Source organism: Aquila chrysaetos, chromosome 16 (assembly GCF_900496995.4).
Source record: "Aquila chrysaetos chrysaetos chromosome 16, bAquChr1.4, whole genome shotgun sequence".
Lineage (NCBI taxonomy): Eukaryota > Metazoa > Chordata > Aves > Accipitriformes > Accipitridae > Aquila > Aquila chrysaetos.
In genome coordinates this window covers 7,042,143-7,061,375 of record NC_044019.1, presented here as the reverse complement: position 1 = coordinate 7,061,375, position 19,233 = coordinate 7,042,143, and the positions used below count along the sequence as shown (strand labels likewise).

At 45.7% G+C, this 19,233-nt stretch overlaps 1 protein-coding gene across 10 annotated transcripts in view; it reads right to left on the bottom strand.

Annotated features, from left to right (window-relative positions):
• HIVEP3 (HIVEP zinc finger 3) overlaps positions 1 to 19,233 on the bottom strand; it is a 276,516-nt gene that overhangs the window by 136,281 nt on the left and 121,002 nt on the right. For all 10 annotated transcript variants that reach the window (XM_041129228.1, XM_041129231.1, XM_030039183.1 and 7 more), the window contains one exon: positions 9,328 to 9,409. The gene's annotated coding sequence lies outside the window, so the exon portion shown is untranslated. The remainder of the gene's footprint in view (positions 1 to 9,327; positions 9,410 to 19,233) is intronic.

Here is a 19,233-nt window from a genome sequence, read left to right as displayed (position 1 = left end):
CTGGCTCTCAAGAGGCTATGCACCAGTGGCAGGGTCACTGGACTATGATTTTTAATCCCTGACTTGCCCCTGTGTGCCCAGGTATAAGGGGAACATCCTTCCCTCAACATGGTTGAGGTGGGAAGGCACTTCTGGTGATCATCTTGTCCAACTCCCTCCTCAAGCAGGGCCACCTAGAGCAGGTTGCCCAGGACAGTTATCTGACATTGAAGTGTGCCAGGGCTTCCCTGCCCCAGAGCTTGCTGGTACCAGGCAAGTCTGAGCATCACGAAGTGCCAGGCATCAACATGGAGAATCTGGTCCTAGGCAGGCACCTCTGTACTATGATACGCACCGTGCTGTGTTCACCATGTGAGTGCCACCATGCCCTCACAAACCTTCATCCTTCCGCTGCCAGAGCCAGGAGATGCTGGCATGGGCCAGACCAAGGAAAGCTGGAGATCAGAGGCAAGAAGCACATGTTGGGTCCACCATATGCCAAGGCTGTCCCACAAACCAACACTGCCATATGAGGTGCTGTGGTGTGTCTAGGTCCCAGCAAGTGCCCGCAGGCAGAGATGCAGGCAGTATGGCCAGGCTCTGCCCACAGCATCACCATGTCATGCCTCTGCCTCCCCTCTAAACAAAGCTCCTCTCCTTACGCAGTGCAGGACGGGACCCAACCATGCACAACCTCATCAAGCATGAAATGTTAATGCCCACCAGATCATGAACTGGCACGACAGAAACCATGAGCAGGTCATTGCGCATCACCTCATAGATTTGCAGTGGCATAAAGCTGATTAAGAAAGAAAGGAATCAAGGAGTAAAGCTCTGCCTGGACACAAAGTGCAAATACAGGACACCCATTTGGTTAGACAAGGTTCATCCCATTTTCCTTCTCTGTGGATTTTGCTTGGGTTAACCCTAGCACAAAGTGGGGATTGTGAAAGCCCAGGAATACTCTGAGGTTGCTGGCAGCCAGTTTTATTGGCCTGCTCGCTCCTCCAGCTTTTCTTAAAAAGCTCAAAAGCAAAACAACTGCAGCTCAGACACGCAGTGATCCACTGAGTCCCACGTTTCGCTGTTTACAGGCAAACGGCTACAAAAACACCCTGTGTTGCTGGAAGACTCGACACCTTTTTTTTTCACTCCACTAAATGGTATGGTGACCTTAAACGGCATGAGCGCTCTCAGAAGTGCCTCAGCTGACCCATTGCTTATCTGAGCAGCTCCCTAATCTCCCGGTCGGAGCTGCAGGACCTGCCCATGGACCTTGCAGCTCTGCAGACATCTCCCCTGCTCATAGGCACAGCACTTCAAAGACAGGTGCAAAGCAGAACATAATAGTGAGCATAAAAGGAAAAAAAAATGCTTCCTTGCTAGGCAGGCAGTGTTTGACTTGCACATGTAAGACTATTTCTTAAACAGCCTTGCTTTTTTATACCTCTCACAGAACAGATCTATGCCTAGTTTTATTAATAATAGACGTGTCTGTCTCTTTTTTAAATGTTATTAAGATCCACTCAAAGATCTTCCTTGGTAATGAATTCCGGGGCTTAATTATGCACTGCATTAACAGGCTTAGTGTTTTTAAATGTAATATCTAATCTCGTTAGAGGCCACGTGCTCTTGCATTTTCAGAGCAAGTTAAATAACAAAACTAGCGTATCCTGTATACCTTTACAGGATGTTTACTGTATTGATCAAATTACTGTGGACACACTGGATACATTGCCACTGTGATGCATCTTCAAAGTGAGTCAACCTTTCTAAATGTTGCACCGATTTACAGAAATCCTTCACCTCCATCTCAATTAATGCCAACAAAACTGAAAACGTCTGTTGTTCCACGCTCATCTCAGTAATGCTCCCCACATGGTTTAGGGAAAAAATGAGTTTATGCACTGACATTCTTCAAACGAACACTTCACGTTGGCTGTCATGCTACCACAACCAGTAGATGACAAAATGCTATTGCTTCCAGATCACTGTAGTATAAACCATGCTGCCATACCGGGACTTCCCATGTCTAATAGCTTTCAGACAAGTTTTCCCCATAGTGTGAGCTGGGTTAATACACGTGCAGTTGGTTTTACACTGGCAAAAGGACAGTCACACACAGGGAGAGGTTTCATGTCAGCCTCTCCCCCATGCTGTAACACCTAAATTTCTCATCAGCTTCCCCGGCACCATGATACGACAACCGGATCTAATACTGATGAAGATTAAATATGTGTATAGATTTCAGACTTGCTCTGCTAAATGCTACTTGTTGACTTTACCTGTACATAACCAGGTCCATACTAGCCTCCTGTTTTTAATATTCACATTTTAAAGACTATTTTTTTTTCTGTACCCAGAACAAATAAGAAAATGAACCTACCCACCTCACTGCTGGAAGATGCTATTTACTCACCTACTTAATTTTGCTTCTGTGGTGTAATAATAAGAAGAGAAGAAATAAGAAAACAATCAAGAAAAAATAAGGGCATTTTGTTTATCTGTGTCAACATGAAATTGAGCTGGTAAACATTGCTATTAAAACTCAGGTATCTTTTTGAGTTTAAAAGTTACTTCATCCTCCAGGATTAAATGCATAACTATGGTCACATGGGATTAAAACAAATCCAAAACATTAAAAAATGCTAACTACCTCATTGTCTGTGAGAAAATGTTTGGTTTTTTTTTCATATAAACAACATAAGAATTGAGACTAAGCAAATAATATTATAATTGCCTCTATGGCCACAGAATAGAGCATAAGTCTGAAATATAACTCAAGACAACAATGCATACTTGAGATATATCTTGTTGAAAGTAAAAGGCTTCAACAGCCAAGAGCTCGCATGTTACAAACGTTAACAGCAGCATATAATTTTCCACATCAGGATTTCCACTGCGTAATGCCCATTTCAGTTTAATGCACACACTTGATGCGTCATATAGAAGCAAGTCCCTCATCTGTACACTTCTCTTAACAGCAAGACTGTTCACATTGACTGAAGGTGACCCATTACTCACAGATAATTTTAAAAAGCTGTGGTGCTTCATTTCTTCAAAACTCAAATATTGAAGTGCATTAACAATTTGTGTGCCAATCCTGGGCCTCCATTAGGCCAAACTGTCCCAGTCCCCCGTCAATCCTCTTTGATAGCCCATACATTAGCAATATATATATGTAAGGATACCTTTTCCTCTGAATCTGACAGTGTATAGACATTCCTCTGCATATTTTTAGTTTTTGTATTTCTAAAATTTTCAAAGAATAATGAGCCCTTGAGCAAGCACAAATTGTTCTGGTACAAAATCCATGTATAGACAGAGAATTGTCTTGTTAAAATGCACACGGAAACATTTTGCAGAACATCTTTGAAAAAAATCCAAGAGAGAAACAATATATCACAAAATACAATGTATTCATGAGCTTGCTATGGATAAAGTGCAATTGCTGTGCTGTTGTTATTTTTCCAAATACATGTGAGTGTATTTAAATGAGTATGGATGAAAGACAATAAAATACAAAGAATGACATTTGAAAAAGAAGCTTGCCTTTCTCTGTTGGTGCTGTTTGTGGCTTCTTTGAATAGGACTGCTTTTGTTCTTTTTGAATATATACCTTATGGAGCATAACAACACTTTCCTAAGAAATAAATGTTTCAACCTGAATCTTCTAAATACCTTTCATTTGAAAACTGGAACACATAAATACCCCGGTGTTAGCCTAGTAAAATCTGAAGGACTTTCAGATGAACAAGATAGGGTAGAAGCTTCACCATAGAGCCACACACAAATGTACAACTAAACCTGTGGGCTTGTTCTTTTCCGTGATGAATCTTTGCAGGAAAACAGAGAGCTGATCTTTGCTAGATTAGACTCGGAGGCGCTTCACTGGCTGAAGACCAAAAATACTGTGATTAAAAACGCTAACATATATTTTGGGATTACTCTGTTTAACTGCTAAGACAAGTTGCCATTACAATATCATTGATTTATTGCTGTAGTCAGGATCTGGCCAAATAAAAGATGACCCTTTCCATACCTAAATGCTCGAATTTGGGATCTCAGAGATGCCCAACATGAGGTCCAGGAAGGACACACAGCCAGAAAGATCTCACACACAATCTGATCAATTTTGAAGAACATAACTTTTGGAATCTTTCTGAATTAATACTCATTTCAACTTGAAAACTCCTGGGACAACTTTTTACACCAGCTTTCCAAGCAACTCGGTGTAGTATAGAGCAGCATCTTGGGAAAGATTCTAAAAATAGGCCCTCTGGTTACCACAGCAAAGTACCCAAACATGCATGGAAATATTTTAGTGCAAACAGAACCTGGATTTCACTTTTTTCTACCCCATTCCCAAGACCATAACCTGCCATGGTATGTTACAGGTACATATAATTAAAATTCAACATCTTTTCCCTGCACTGAGCTCCATCCATCTCTTACACCCACTTTGAACCTCATTGGCTCGCAGCTGCCTGGTGTTTCAATTCCATCAAACAGGACTTTTCGTAACTCTGAATGAAAAGAACATCAACAACTTTCTAATTTTGGATCTGCGAACAAACCTCAGAGCCCAGGCACTCTCCAGGAGACTGAGACAACTGACGTTAATAGCTGCACTCTACTTTTTACAAACCTCCTCAGTCCTGGGATCTTGGTAAGCTTTGCAAATACCAAATAAGCGTCTGGATTCCCCCGTGAAAAAGGCATTACTTATTATCAGAGCAAGATTAGTAGCCAGTGAGCAATTTCTGAGGGGTGGCAGAAGAATGATGTGTGGATGGAGCAGGCTTTCAGCTCCCGAATACTGGCAAGAGACCTTCAGCATCTTTGTTTGCTGTTCAGCTACAGCTCAAAAACAAATGGCATGCACATTTTGTAACAATTTCTGCTTCTCCAGAGATGAATGCTGCTCTCTCTGAAGGACCAATCTCAGCCATGCTGGAGAGCTCTCTCTTTTGCATCTTGACCAGGACTTTGCAGTACTGGGGGAGAAGCAGCAACAATGGCCCAACTCCAGAAGCCATGGCCCAAAAGCACATGCACTTGTTTTGGATACACTATCCTCTTCAGCTCATGCCAAGCAAAAGCCATCGAAATCAAGATGACTCCAGGTGAGCATTGATTCAGTTTTTGCAGCTCCTGGAGCCAACGGGGTAATAAGCAAGGCTGGAGATAGATGGGAAGCAGTCTTCTTCAGACAGAGCCTATGCAGAGATGAAGGTCAGAGCTGCAACCATCAGGCTGACTGAGATCCTGGACCACTACCCACCTCACTGCTGGAAGATGCTTTGTAACCACCTACTTATTTTCATTGCAACAGTCTACTAACACTTATCTTGTGAGAACTGAATGATGATCACTAATGCCAATCCCCTACAGACTCAAAGTGGCAGGAGCTGGCAACCTGCTCTTAAAAATGTGTGTTCTGGGCAAAACTGTGTAGGAAGGTGCATGGGAGGAATTCACCAGGATTATGCTCAAAGCAATACTCCAAAGGCTACAAAATTTAACCCCCAAAACTGTTACAACAAAATTTTCAATGCTTACTTACTTAGCCTTCACACAGAATTAACAGCAGTCCAGTAAAAACACAGCCTTATCCTGGTAAGAAATCATCCGCACATTTTAATGTGCCACCTGCATATACTGCGCAAATCTACAAGGCCCTAAATATAAACAGACAGCCCTTTCCTGGCTGTTAAAATGAACACTACCTCAGCTTGTTCTCCGAGCAAGCCAAAATTATAGCTGCTTGGAGATCAGAAACATTTTAGGGCGGGACACTTTCTGCCCTGCCCCCCCCCCCCCCCCCCGCTCCCCCCCCCTTCTTTTTACAGTGTTTGTAGTTTTATGAATAAGGCATTCATTGTGCCCAAACCCCAAAGATATCCACCTTGGAGGGAGAGCTAAAATTAGTGTTAAGTATATTCCTGAAACTGTCAGAAGAAAAGACGGCTCGTGTGGGATGCTAGAGATTCGGCAGGCAAAACAACATCCCTGAAAAGGCTGGGTCCTGTGCTGCACCTCCTATTGGAAAGCCAATGGGTTTGCATACACCCCACATACCCACTTGTTTACCTGTTCAAAAAACTTAGTTATTCCTGAGAAGTCCAGCAGTGTAAAGCGGTGCCAGCACATACATGCCTGACCAGGCAGCTTCTGGGAGCAGAGTAAGCATGAACATGCAACTATGTGAGCAATTTCCATTCCAGAAGACCCCAAATCATTTTAAAGGCAGTAAATATGGAGCTGACATCCCTTATTATGAAATATTAGGCAGGTCTGGATGGAGCATGACACGTTTATCAGCACAGGATCAAGGGAAAGGCAAAAGAAACCTCCTTTTCACTCCCAATGACATTAGGGAGTACATGGCCAGCGGTGCCTGGCTTCTGACCTGCTGCAGGACGGAGGGACGGGTCAGTCACCTTGCACGTAAAAATCCAGAGCAACTGGGTAAGGAAAGCAGTGCCTCCCTGATCACCCTGGCTGGAGTGAAACCACGTACATATGTGTGTGTAAATACATACACATATATTTATGGGTACATATGCATATACCTATATATAACCTCAGCACGCGCTCGGTACCCTGCCAGCCAAGGCCACGACAGCAGCAGCGCTGGCAGGCAGCACGTGTGGCACATACCCCTCCTTTCCCTTCCCAACCTTTGCTTACATTTCATCTAGTCTACTCTGATTCCAAGGTTTAATAAAATTTAATCCCAGCATGTCTTGAATTAATTAATTAGATCTCGTTCCAAGCCACCGTGCCAATTTCTGCAATTACACTGTTACTCACAGAAGAGTCAGAGACTGGCTGCATCCATCCCCCGAGCAGGAGCAGCCACAGGCCAACCAGGGGGTTGTGAGCCGAGTCACTAGGCAGCAAAGGGGTTATTTTCAAAGCACCTTGATTTTTCTCCTCCATTACTTCCCCACTAGAAGAACTCCTGCAGGTATGAACAGTCATATCATGAGGTCAGCCCCGCTCCACTCACAGCCCTCAGCAACAGAGTGGGAGTCCCGTACCTGCAAATTCAGTCTTTATTCATCTAAATTGATGAGTTGGGACCAACGGACTACCTGGTATCATCCAATCCATGTGCGCTAACTACAGCTCTTTTGCTCCCTCCCTATGCTTCTGAGCTTGCTTCCCTCTTCAAATCATCCTCAGTAAAGGACTTTTTACTCCCTGATATGAAGAAACCACAAAACTGTTTTTTTCACCAGGAGCAAGCTGTGGGAATTCAGGAGAAATGGGGATATTTTGACAGGACAACAGCATTATTCCACATACTGATCTTCCCTGACAGATGATTTCCAAAAAAGAAGACATCCTACCAAACACTCCGTAGAGCATCCTCAAAGCGCAACAGCTACACAGTCCTCCCAACATTTTTAGCACTCTCTGCTCATCTTCTTCCCTGCCACAGCTAAAAGAAGAGCAATCTCAGGTGCTCAGTGGCCACAGTGATGAGCGCAGCATAAACGAATACACATGGACCACAGAACAGGAGATATTTCCCACTGCATCGTTGTCTGCTTTGCACCATTTCCATGCAGTGTAATTAATTCTGATCTCAGATGAGTCTCATCAGTTTTGTCTGCTGCCAGAGTGCTGGGCAGGGACCCTGATGAAGTGCAGTTGTTTACAAACACGTTAAAGCGTATTTAAAACCCATTGTTCCTCGCTCCAGCTGCCCAAGTACTTTTTACTCAGCTCCTGGACTTGTACCAAAAATAAAAATGACAGATTGCCAAAAAGGACGGAGACGGAGGGGTAGATGGAGGGAGGGAGGGAGGGATGCAAAGTGGCTAGACAGCACAGCAGATGAATATATTATCCCACTGCCTCTGGGAACAGAGGTCAGAAGCCGGACCAGGCTGAAGAAACACACTGCAAGAAACACTTGTGAAATTAAAGGTCAGCAAGATAATGAGCTATAACTGCAGCCGAGCAAGAAGTATTTGCTGATGGAGCCGGCTCTGAGCTCTCACTGGAGTGTGGCTACCTGCTGCTCCCAGGGTGCAAAATCTCTTCCCTTCAATTAATGCTTGCTGATGAGACAAAAGGCCTGGCTATGTCACAGCAGGGCAGTGGCTGCTGCTCTCCGGGAAGCTGTGCTCTTCCCCCGGCCGCTCTCACATTCTTTCCAGGCCAACAGCTTCTCCCCAAGAAAAGGCTGTGGCTTCTGCATGGGCAGCACCACCACCTCCCCCAGCCCAGCCCCGGCCCAGTGGCTGTCCTGTGCTCGCGCAGGGAACGCTGCTGTGCTGCCCATCCTACACCACCGCGTTTTAGCTCTGAAAATAACCCATGGCTGGAGATCTGCAACATGCCCTCGGCTCCGTGGACCTGGCTGCAGACAGCAGCAAGCCACTGTGGGATGTGCATCCCTATGGATAAAGCTGTACACTCTCAAGCAGGGAGCAGACAAACCCTTTTTTCACTCAAGGACTCTGGTCATCTGTCTCATATCAGCCAAGTGACTTCCAGTCCTTAAAATACACCCAACACTGGTGCCAGACCCTGGGTTGAGCCTCTACAACATGCTGGTGGCCAGTATCCATGCCCAGCAGCGCAGCACCTTCTTCTGGTGGGTTCTCCAAGAGCTCCGTGAACAGTTATTCATTTCCACAAACTTCCCCAAAGTTGGGCAAGTGGCATCCCCAAGGAAGGTAAAACTTCATCAGCAAATGAAGCAACTTTGTGAAGGTTGCAAGGGGAAAAAGGCACAGCTGCAAGGGACAGGGAGAGCAGGCAAGGGAGGATGGGATTTGTGTACCTGCTGGTCATGTTGCTCAGCTACAAGGAAAGAGACCCAACAGTGGCTTCTGTTTCTAAATATTTTATATTAGGCAGCTGCTGGATAAAGAGCCAGAAAGAAAATCACAGCAGCAAGAGAGGCAACCTCCACCCTAGCACTGCAATCCACATTTACTGGGTTCAGAAAATTACAGCAAGCACCTGTACGGGATCACAGGCTGCTCTGTCTGGGCAGCTACAAACAAAATCAGTGGCACACTGTAAGCAGAAATAAAATAAAAAAAACAAGATCAGCAGCCTGGATCAGTCCTTGCCCCTCAAAACATCTTTTTCAATGCTCAGTCACCGTATATCTGCCCTAGGAATTGCAAATCCCTGCGACTGCGTCACCTCAGCGGGGCATAAAACCTGCAGAAACCCCGGCAGAAAGCAAACCTTGAATCACAATGCCAGGCAGCATGGGCACAGGCTCAAGCCCTGAAGTACTGCGGCCACGGGCTCTGTGGTCCCCTGTGCTTCCCAAATCCCTGGAACAGGCACCGAAGCGATGGCTGAGCCTCTTACCTGTGGACAAGCCGCTACAGGTTCATCTCTCTGATACTTCGAGGAGACTCAGGTGTTCATACGGTGACCTGGGAAAGGGAGCCTGGGGTAGAAAACATGAAACCTTAATGTAATGAGGCAGTTTTAAATGTATGCCATTTATACCACAGACACAGTCACATCCTCTCCAACTGTGGTAGCAACTCAGATACTTTTCTACTTGCTCCCACTGAGACATCAGGGCTTTTCCTTACTTGCCCTTCCACTTCTTATCTGCAATCCCTTCTGCCACCATTTTGGCCTAATCTTTTAGACATTTTTCTCTATGCTGTCCTCTTCTCACATGGGACCTGGACATGAGAGCAAATAATTTTTGAAGAATATCGTTGCAGAGATTTTTCTTTACATGTGAAATGATTCATTTCCGGATGTACAAAGACAAGGCACAGGAGACTGGCTGGTGATGGGCTTTCAAGTTATCCTAAAATCAGACCCTGAATGCAAACTGGACCCTGTCCTGACTACTTCAGAGCTGGAAAATAAACACAAGCACTGCCCCAGGCTGCCTGCATGCCTGGCCCTGGCCCTGCCCCAGCCTGTAGCAGGGTGAGCTGCTCCGGGCGCAGTCGGGGACTGATCATTCACTTCCAACCTCAGGATCGGTGGGGCTAAGCCTTAATCGAAAACTAAAAATCACAACAGTTTATGGGAAAGTACCCAGGAAAAATAATGTTCAAAAGGCTGAGATTGGCTTAAAGCAGAGCTAAAGAATAAAGTTAGCCATAATGCATCCTGGATGCAGGGAAAAAAAAGGCAGCACAAGGAAGCTGCCTTCGGGCACCGCTAATGAAAAGTGCCTTCAGCCCCAAGGGCAGTGGCCCCACACGTAGGGAGGACTGCAGCGTGACCACAGGCGGCACCCCCACCATGGCATGGAGCATCCTCTGTGGCCGACTGCGACCAGGCATGCAAATAAAGCAAGAGGAACAACTGTAGCCTGAAAATCAGCAGCACGCGGGAATAAAAAAAGCAGCTTTGCCCTTGCGTGACTCCTTTGAGCTGTAGATTTCTGGGCACTTTCTAGTCAGCCATTAATTCTCATAATCTCAGACAAGCAAGTGAGTGCTTAGCCCCATTTCACTGATGTGGAAACTGAGGCAGGGAGGGCTGCAGCTTCACAGCCGTGGTTGGACAGGGCTGCACTGATGCCAATGCAGAGCTCACACAGTTCCCACGATCTGCCCTTTGCACCACGCTTCTTCAGATATCTTCAGATACATCCATCCATGGTTACTCTTATTGTCTCTTTAAATTCATTTTTCTCATTATGCAGGAGGAAATAACTACAGACAGGTCAGACTCTGAGGATTTAATGGAACTAACACTGTTAGGCCATCCAGCAATTCTTCATAACATCTTCCCTACCATGCCTTCTGCTGCCAGCAATTAGATTAGATAATTTTAAATCGGTATCCTTATTAGTGGCTTCTCCTGAAAGCGTGTTCGCACACACATGCAGATACAGAGCTAGTATGAAGTAACAGAAAACTCCATACAACATTATTGCAAAAGCACATATGCGCACACATAAATGCAATAGCACGACAGGACTGAATATGAACACTGAGAATACTTTAAATCATCGTGAACAAAAAGCTAAAGGCACTGTTGAAGATAAACCACCCTACTCAATAATGCTCGACAAATTAAAAAACATTTATATGTTAATCTTGCAACTGTCTTACAAGAAAATGTTGTTTTAATTTAATGAGGGTGAAAGTCCAGAAAGTGCTACAAAATCAGTTTAACAACCCATAGAGGTTGTGAGTAAATGTTGGTTTTAGCATCAGAACACAGCACCATGGACATGGCTCAATTAATTCCTGAAGCATGTGCGATAAAAAAACATCCCATTTTCTGCTAAATTCTGTTAAGGGACTTTGTTGTCCCTTTCTCAAACATTAATTTACCTAAGGTTTTGCAGAGATCTATAAAGTCCCAGCTCAGATCTCCGACCTGTTCTGTACCTGTCCCCACGCTGCTCCCGGAGAGCCAGCGGCGTTCATAAAACACCAGAAAACACTCACTGCTCTCTCATTCAACACATATAAAACTCCATGCCAGTAAATACAAAGACGGCTCATGGATGCTCAATGATATTACAGAGCCCTGTATACCTGCCAGCTTCCAAAAGGGAAACAAGGAGACATCTATGCAGGTCTCCCTGCTATGGCTGGGCACTGCTGCCACGCGCGTGTGCAAAAATCTGCCAAGCTCTGGCTGATCCGGAAAGATCCCACCTTGCATTATTTCTACACAGTCCTCAGCCCGTGTTTCTACTTTCTTTCCTTCTTTCCCTCTTCTTTCCTTCAAGCAGCAGTGTCCAGCAAGGAGGACAGTGGGTGACCCTGATCAACATCCAGGGGAAGTCAGACAGGTCCATATCTCCATCTCTTCTCCCTCTTGGTTGGCATCACCCCTTTCTTACCCCTCCCAAAAGTGCAGGAATTACACAGCAGGCTGCCAAATGGGTGGAGCAAGTGAGGATTGAGAGCTCCCTGGGATGGGAGAGGGTGAAGAAGGGGCTGTATTGGGAGGGGGCTTGCATCTTCTAGTGTATCTTCAATTGGGAGCTGCAACTCCACAGGGACAAGTGCTCCTGCTGAGCAGGATTAGCCTGAGCAGGTTGCTGGAGACCAGTCAAATGGGAAAAAGGGTGGTGCTCCCCACAGTAAGTGTCTTGCAACTGTCCCTTTGTTCCAAAGGCCTCCTGATATACGCAGTGATACCATGACATTTGCTTGACAGCAGCATCATGAAGCATGCTGCAGGGCTCAGCAGTCCGAGCCGAGATGCACCACTCAACCCCAAATCGGATCGCTCCAGAGCCAAAAGCTGTGGGGCCACGTTCATGCAACATTGTTTTGGCAAGCCTCCCTCCCCAGAAGCACCAATGTGTAGACCAGGCAAAAAAACAAGCTAACATTGCCGTAATTGCTTCCAGTCCCCTAACAAGCCGGTTCAGCCCTTGCTCCATGACACAGTGGTGCACCATGCAGACATGCTCTTTCATGACAGTTTTGCAGTAAGATAACGATCCTGACTCTCCTCACGAAGGTGAGCTGAGATTGGGGCTTGCAATTGCTGCAGTTGGGGCGACATGTTACTATGCTTTGCTGCTTCCCACTCCCTGGTGCTTCCTTCTCCTGGCCACTTCTCTCCCCCGGTATAACCCCCCTGCTCGCTCAGTGGTGCCAAACTTCACCCCAGTCTGGGCTTTGCTGACCCCAGTTTGGGAGGGCACGTGCTGCCTGCGCTGCCACAGACCGTGCCACAGCGCAGTGTAACCGGCTGCAGCTGCCAAACTGAGGTCCCCGGTCCCCCTGCTCCATCCTTCTGGTGACCGGTGCATTTAATTATGTGTCTGCGAGTGCACGTGCGGGCTCCTGCAGGCTCTGCTCAGGGAACGCATGGAAAATCTGGCTCCAGTACAGTGTTGCTCTATTTTACCTTCTTTACTGCTTGAAAAACATTTGGCCGTTGCTGGAGAGAGCCAGGCTAGACGCATACATTACAGCGCGCTCCAGAAATAGCACACACTGGCTTGCACAATTTTGCAGCTAAAAAGGTTCCTTTCAGCTCAGCAGCCTGTTCCTGTCCATGGAGCAGCTCTGGAGAAGGCAAATCAGGGCTCCGGAGCCTGTGGCTTGGGATGAATCATTGCAGGAAGGTTTCATGACTTTGAACACAGGTGAACAAAGCGTGAGTGGGTTTGATTTCCTCTCCCTTGCTGCCAGCTCCTGTGTATCTTATGCAAAGAGTGTAATGAGCTAATTTGTACGTTGGAGAAGAAGTTGTACGTCAAAGCTGAGTTGAGCTTTGGCCTGCCAAACGGAGCTGTCTTTGAGGACAAGCTTCCCACGAGCACTGCCGTGCCAGCACATCACACTGCCTGCCTCAAAGGGAGGTCAGTCTGCAGAACCAACAAAGGTCAAGGCTTTTCTCTGGAAGCCACCACTTTGAGCAAAATAGAATGGTTTCTGGTGATACAGGCCATCCTCAATCCACAAAATAAGTACAATTTGTAGTTTGAGTTGGATTCAGACTGGTGATCTCCAGATGAAAAGGTCTTTATTTCCTCAGGTAGGTTCTGAGGTCTCCAGTCAGCTATAAGAGGTAAGGGCATGTGTTGGAAAATCAAACCGATTTCTGGAATAGTGCATGTTTGCATCAAATTATGACCTTTTTGGGACCCCATCTCTGAATATAGGCAAAGCATCCCCCACGGTTGTTCAGCGACTGTTCAGCACAGTCCATAATCAAGCATTAAGTCTCAAGTGCTAACGGCAGACCACCATCATGTACAAAACATGACCATGAAACACCCACTAGCATCCCGATCCATGTCTGTAGACAGCATTTTGCAACATAAACCCACTGGAAGTGCTAAAAACATTGAAGAGCGCTCATGCAAATTAAAAAGCATGGTTGATACCAGGAGGTATAAACCAACCAGTTGGTATTGAACATGTGCATCACATTCCCACACCCCATCCAAGAAGTCCAACACAGCACCACAGGCGTATCTGTCTTGCAGGACCTCCCCAAGGGATCCACCATCAGTTAGAGGGATCCAGCTTAAACCATGCTTTCAGACTGCACAGATCCCTACTGCCCACACATCTATTACTCTAGGATTTCTAGACCTCCAACAATCTATTTGCAGCAGCTGGTTTTGGACTATCATGTAGCTAGAAATCCTAAACAAATATCCAAAGAATTTTTTTCCTCCATTCTCTCAACATAGCTTCTGGGTGGGAAAAAAGACTAGGGTATCCTCGACATTGGTGTTTGCACTAAGTTAATCACAGAATCACAAGGTATTTTGTTCCCTCATATAACGGGCTTGAATTTGGAATATGACAAGCCAGCACAAACTTTGTCCACTAAATTGACACATGAAGAATTGTATGTCATTTTTAGGAGTGACAGGACATGCGTTTTGCTAGCAAGTTTAACACCCGTTGATGAAAAAGCATTGCATGCGTCATATCTGATTGCCTAAGATCACATGCAGCCCCAAGGACCCAATGCAGAGCAGTGGATAGTTGCACTAAGGCAGAGCTGTGAGCAAGGGGACACCAAAACGTGCCATATTAGGTCCTGGTCTCTATTCTGAGCTCTGACCCAAGTGACTTTCTGCAACCTCTGTGTAACCCCATTTGCGCTGCGAGGGAGAAAAGTGACACCCACCCCTGAGTGGAAGGATGCAGCCCCAGCAGCAGGCTGGGTCACGAACCGCACAGGAAGACCAAGCACTGCCTACGAGGGGAAACCAGAACTCCCTCCGCTCCATCAGGGCTTGTTTTACGGGCAAGGCTCACTTTCAAACACATGCAAGATGAAGACCAGCACACAAGGGTTATCACATACATCCATATCCTGCGAAACACATGCTGTCTGGTAGCTGTGCCTCTCTTGCTTTCCCTTTTCCCCACAAGTAAACTCCTTTTTTTGGAAGATAACACTGTTCAGAGTGTCCCCATCGCTTAGAGAAAAAGGGAAAATACAGAGTCTTGGTATGAGCCTGCTAGAGGAGACAAATGCCATTGCCTAGATACCATTAGTACCTTAACCAGAGCCTGCAGCTATAGGGAAGGGCTTCCTATGGCTAATACAGGCTCTTTGCTGTTCACATCCCCTGCTCTTACCCTTATCTGATTGCTGTTTTGCAGGTTACAGCATTAGTATGGATCATGTTGGGTCAGAGGCTGCACAGGTCATAATCTTCATCCATGATTTGCGATTTACTGCTGACTGGTGACACCAGTGGCTTTACTGGTAGCATTAACTGTGATGTTCTGGGGACACCAAAAACAGCATTTACATTTCAACCTTTACTGCTGTGAACTGGCTGGGCTGTTTCAAACACCAGAACAGCACAGAGCCCTGTGAGCCTCTCTTTTCCTACTAAGGCATTACAGACTCTTTTTACATAATTAAGCCAGACATTTTGCCTAGCATACTTGATTTAGTGCGCTTTTTTTAAGGGGGAAAAAAGAAGAGACTGAAGGCAGCTGTTTGCCTCCTGGATTGCAGGAAAACTTAGGTGCTTCACAACCTGGAAAACAGAGTCCAACATTTTTTGAAAGTCCTGGGTGGTTGTTATAGCAACATATGCACGTGTGTATGTGTGTGCATGTGAAATAAATTCAAACCCAGGTTGTCACGGGCAACACAAGTCAGCTTCGAAGTCACATCAAAATCGCTGTCTTGCCTGGTGTCATCTGAAGGCAGCAGCCAGCTCCAACAGGGACCGGGAAATATCCTGATATCTCACTGCTGGTGCCAGTTGCTGGCTGAGAGCTCAGCGCCGTCTCGCAGCTGATTCAGCTCCTTAAGAAGAGGGTAATTTTCTTTATCCTGTTTGCTTCCTCCTCCCTTGCAGGCTGCCACAGCACCTTAACCCAGCTGGGTAAGACAAGCTCATGGCTCCCTCCCAAACAGATGGCTGCAAGGAAGGTCCAAAAATAATCTAACCCATTTGCCTGTGAGTTTTGAGCCTGCTTTGCTGATTGGCAGACCCTCTGGAGACCACCAGAAGAAGCAGATGGTCAAGACATGAGATCAGAGCTGGAGACGGAGATGTCAATCAATAGGTTGGAGTACCAGGCTCCGGGATGTGGTACAGAGCAGGCAGCTACAGCAGCGCTAAGCAGGCGAGGGTGCACTGTCCCAGAAGGGCAGGTATCTGAGTAATGAGGCTGGCTGCAAAGTCTGGTTTTCACTTTTAAAAAAAAAAAAAAAAAAAAAATCACAGCTTTGTCATGCTGCAAAAGTCAGCTTTTATATTGTTCCACCCCTGGAAGGATGTGCTGAGCTTCTGTCAATCCCTCCATCAAACTCTCAAACAGAAGTACACACACACACCAAAAAAAAAAAAAAGTGAAAGAACAACCATATAGCCATTGCAGAAATAAGACCAGGGCAAAATCATGGGAAATCACAATACTTGTAATGTCTCTGGTGGCACATTCTGTAATGAGATTTCTGGGTAAAAAAACCTGTTCAGTATATCTTTTTGGATGTTGGGCTACCCCCAGGCTGTACTGGTACCCTGGATCAGAACATCAAAACCAAGGCAGCAGCAAAATTACCTCCTTCATCCCAAATGTCTCAGGGTGGTGCTATTCCACAGCATGCTCTGCACAAGGGTGCAACACAAAAACTCTGGTGTGGTCCAAAAGCCCATTTAGGGTGAGGGTTTCATGCTACAAGATGTGGTCAAACTACCATGTGTCCAGGAATCAGTAATACAGTGCCTGGAGTCTGGCAGCACTGATACATTTGGAGAAGTTAAAGGAGCCAAATCTGCATGTTTCATTTAAGTAAAAAAAAAAAAAAAAAAAAGTGGGAGGGAATAAAAGTCTGCAAATGATTGATGGGTATAAACGCTGGATTGAAAAGAAATTATCTAGGGAGTGTATTTTCCTAATGAGGTAGATTATGGAAAGGAGAATTTAGCCTGAGTACTACAAAAACAAGCTACCAGAGAGAAGAGACACATCTGAGACTGGAACATCTCCTAAGGAAAGTGGCAGCAGACCCATTAACGCATTTACAACTAGACTGGGCAATGCCCTAGAAAATGCGCTATAAGGTTCTGCTGAGCACTGGCTCCTGGGAGGAGGACTAAATCTGATCTAACCTGCCTCTTCCCCTTCTGGTTCCTGGTTTTCCAGCAGTTCCTTTCCCCAGCATATTCCTTAATGGCAAGGCTGATTTTTTCACCCATGCTCGCAGTACAGCAGGACTTTCCAAACTTTGTTTCCTTGGGCGTGTCAGCAGCACCGACACAGCAGCAGCAGCTCCTGGCTGCGCACAGCCCGGTTAAGCCTAGCAGGACACAAGTCACAGTTTGCAAATCCCTTTTCTAACGAGAACCTCATCTGCATCATCAAAGACAGCAAACAGAACCTGAAAACAGTATGTTCATATTGTTCTTGCTATTTGGAGTTTGTCTCCCCTTTTTCTAACTGTATCAGGGACATAGCTCACACCTATTAGCATCCATAAACTTTACTGGTATACTCCAAGGTCAGAGACTACTGCATACAGCTGTAGTTCAATTAAAGTCAATACTATTTTAATTCCCTTTTGTGACTTACTCCATGCACTTATTGTTGATACAAAGTGCTGTGTTAACAAACTTTGAAACAGAAAGCCTGTTTATTGTAAAATTCATCTTTATGTAAAGCAAAAGCACCAGAAATCCCCTGCACCACCCAAATCCTCTCACCAAATTCTCAGGCGGTAACAATATTTCAGCATTATTCAAAAGGCATGTAGGCTTTGCACAGACGTCTTTGCAAAAAAAGGCAGATGTCTGTGTCTATAAGGAATGCCTGGACACCCCACCGTGCACCCTGAATCCCCGATCCCTTCATCTGAAGCATCCCTGCAGGTGTTTGAGAAGCTGTCTGGAAAGACCATTGCACAAACCCACCGCGGCTGATGGCAGCTTCGGGGCAGACCATCCGGACAGACAACTGCGCAGGTGCCGCGCCACAGACAGGCTGCTCTGTGCTGCCCAGAGGCTGGGAGGGATGAGAGGTGCTCCGCACACCTCTCAGCACCAGCTTGCAGGTGGCAATTTGCAGCAGCGACCAGAGAAGCAAAACAACATCAGCTGTTATTTTTGTTCGACACTTGCTGTTTTAAAGGCTTATGCTTACCCTTCTGTCAAAGCGAACAAAGACTGAACACATCGGGTAGCCCCCAAGAAGTCTGGACCCCATCTCCTATAAAACAGAAACCCCCGACCACACGCTTCTCGTTAGGAGCCAGACTACTATTGCACACAGCTGACCGGGTAATTTTAGCTATCTGGAGAGTGCCAGGAGATGACAACATTTCTGAAGGACCGTCTGGAGAGATGTCTGCAGGAGCTGAGGCAGAGCACCCGTCACCACCCTGCTAACTGGACAGTGCAGAGGTAACACCACTAAGGTTCATTACTGTGTACCCCCAAACTACGACCACTCGAGGCACAGAGAGCGCTTAGAAAGACTCTTTACAAAAGAAACTGTCATGAATGTAAACATTTGTTACCCCGCAGCTTTATTTTTTAACCCGCAGTGCAATGTTGCTGTAAGAAATTGAATACTTGAGCATTAAGTATGTGTTACAGTGCTGCCTTATACAGCAGCAAAGTGATTAATTAAAATTTACAAGAGTAATCCAAATGCCTAAACATGTTTCTTGGCGGTAACTCCTATAACCTGGTGCCAATAACATCTCAAACTAACGACAACCCCAAAGTCAACCTTTGGGAGCCATGAAGAGTCTCTCTGAACTAAGCCAGTTGGTAACGGGAGAAGAGCAAAGAGATACACGATTCTTCAGGAAAGACAAAGCACGTGAATACAATAATGTCTGGGATGTCTGGCTCGCACTGGGAATAGCCCCATCCCAAGTCACAAATACTGGCCAAAGCCCAGTTTTGTTAAGTATTATGCTGCAGCATTGAAAATGCCGTATAAAACAGTGAAACAGCCAAGTTCACATCCAGCTCCGCAATCCATGAGATGCTGAGCACTTCCAGCTAACATTGAGCTGTGCCAAACACTTTGCAAAATCAGAGGCTAAATTATTCCCTGGGAGGACTTCTTCATAAAACACCAGAGGACACAGATATTGATCACGCTTCTTCCTCGCTCCCCCCAAATCCGCTCGCAGAATATAATCCAGTAACTTGATACTTTGGGTAACCTTCGAAAACCTAAAATTGAAATTTCCCAGGGGCAATACTTGAGACTAAATTAGAGTTGAGGGGGTAAAACTGGGGTTAAAGCTGTTGATATAAATGGGAAAAAAAGATTCAGGAAAATGTCACAGTCAACTATGGCAGGTTTACAGAGGTGTAAC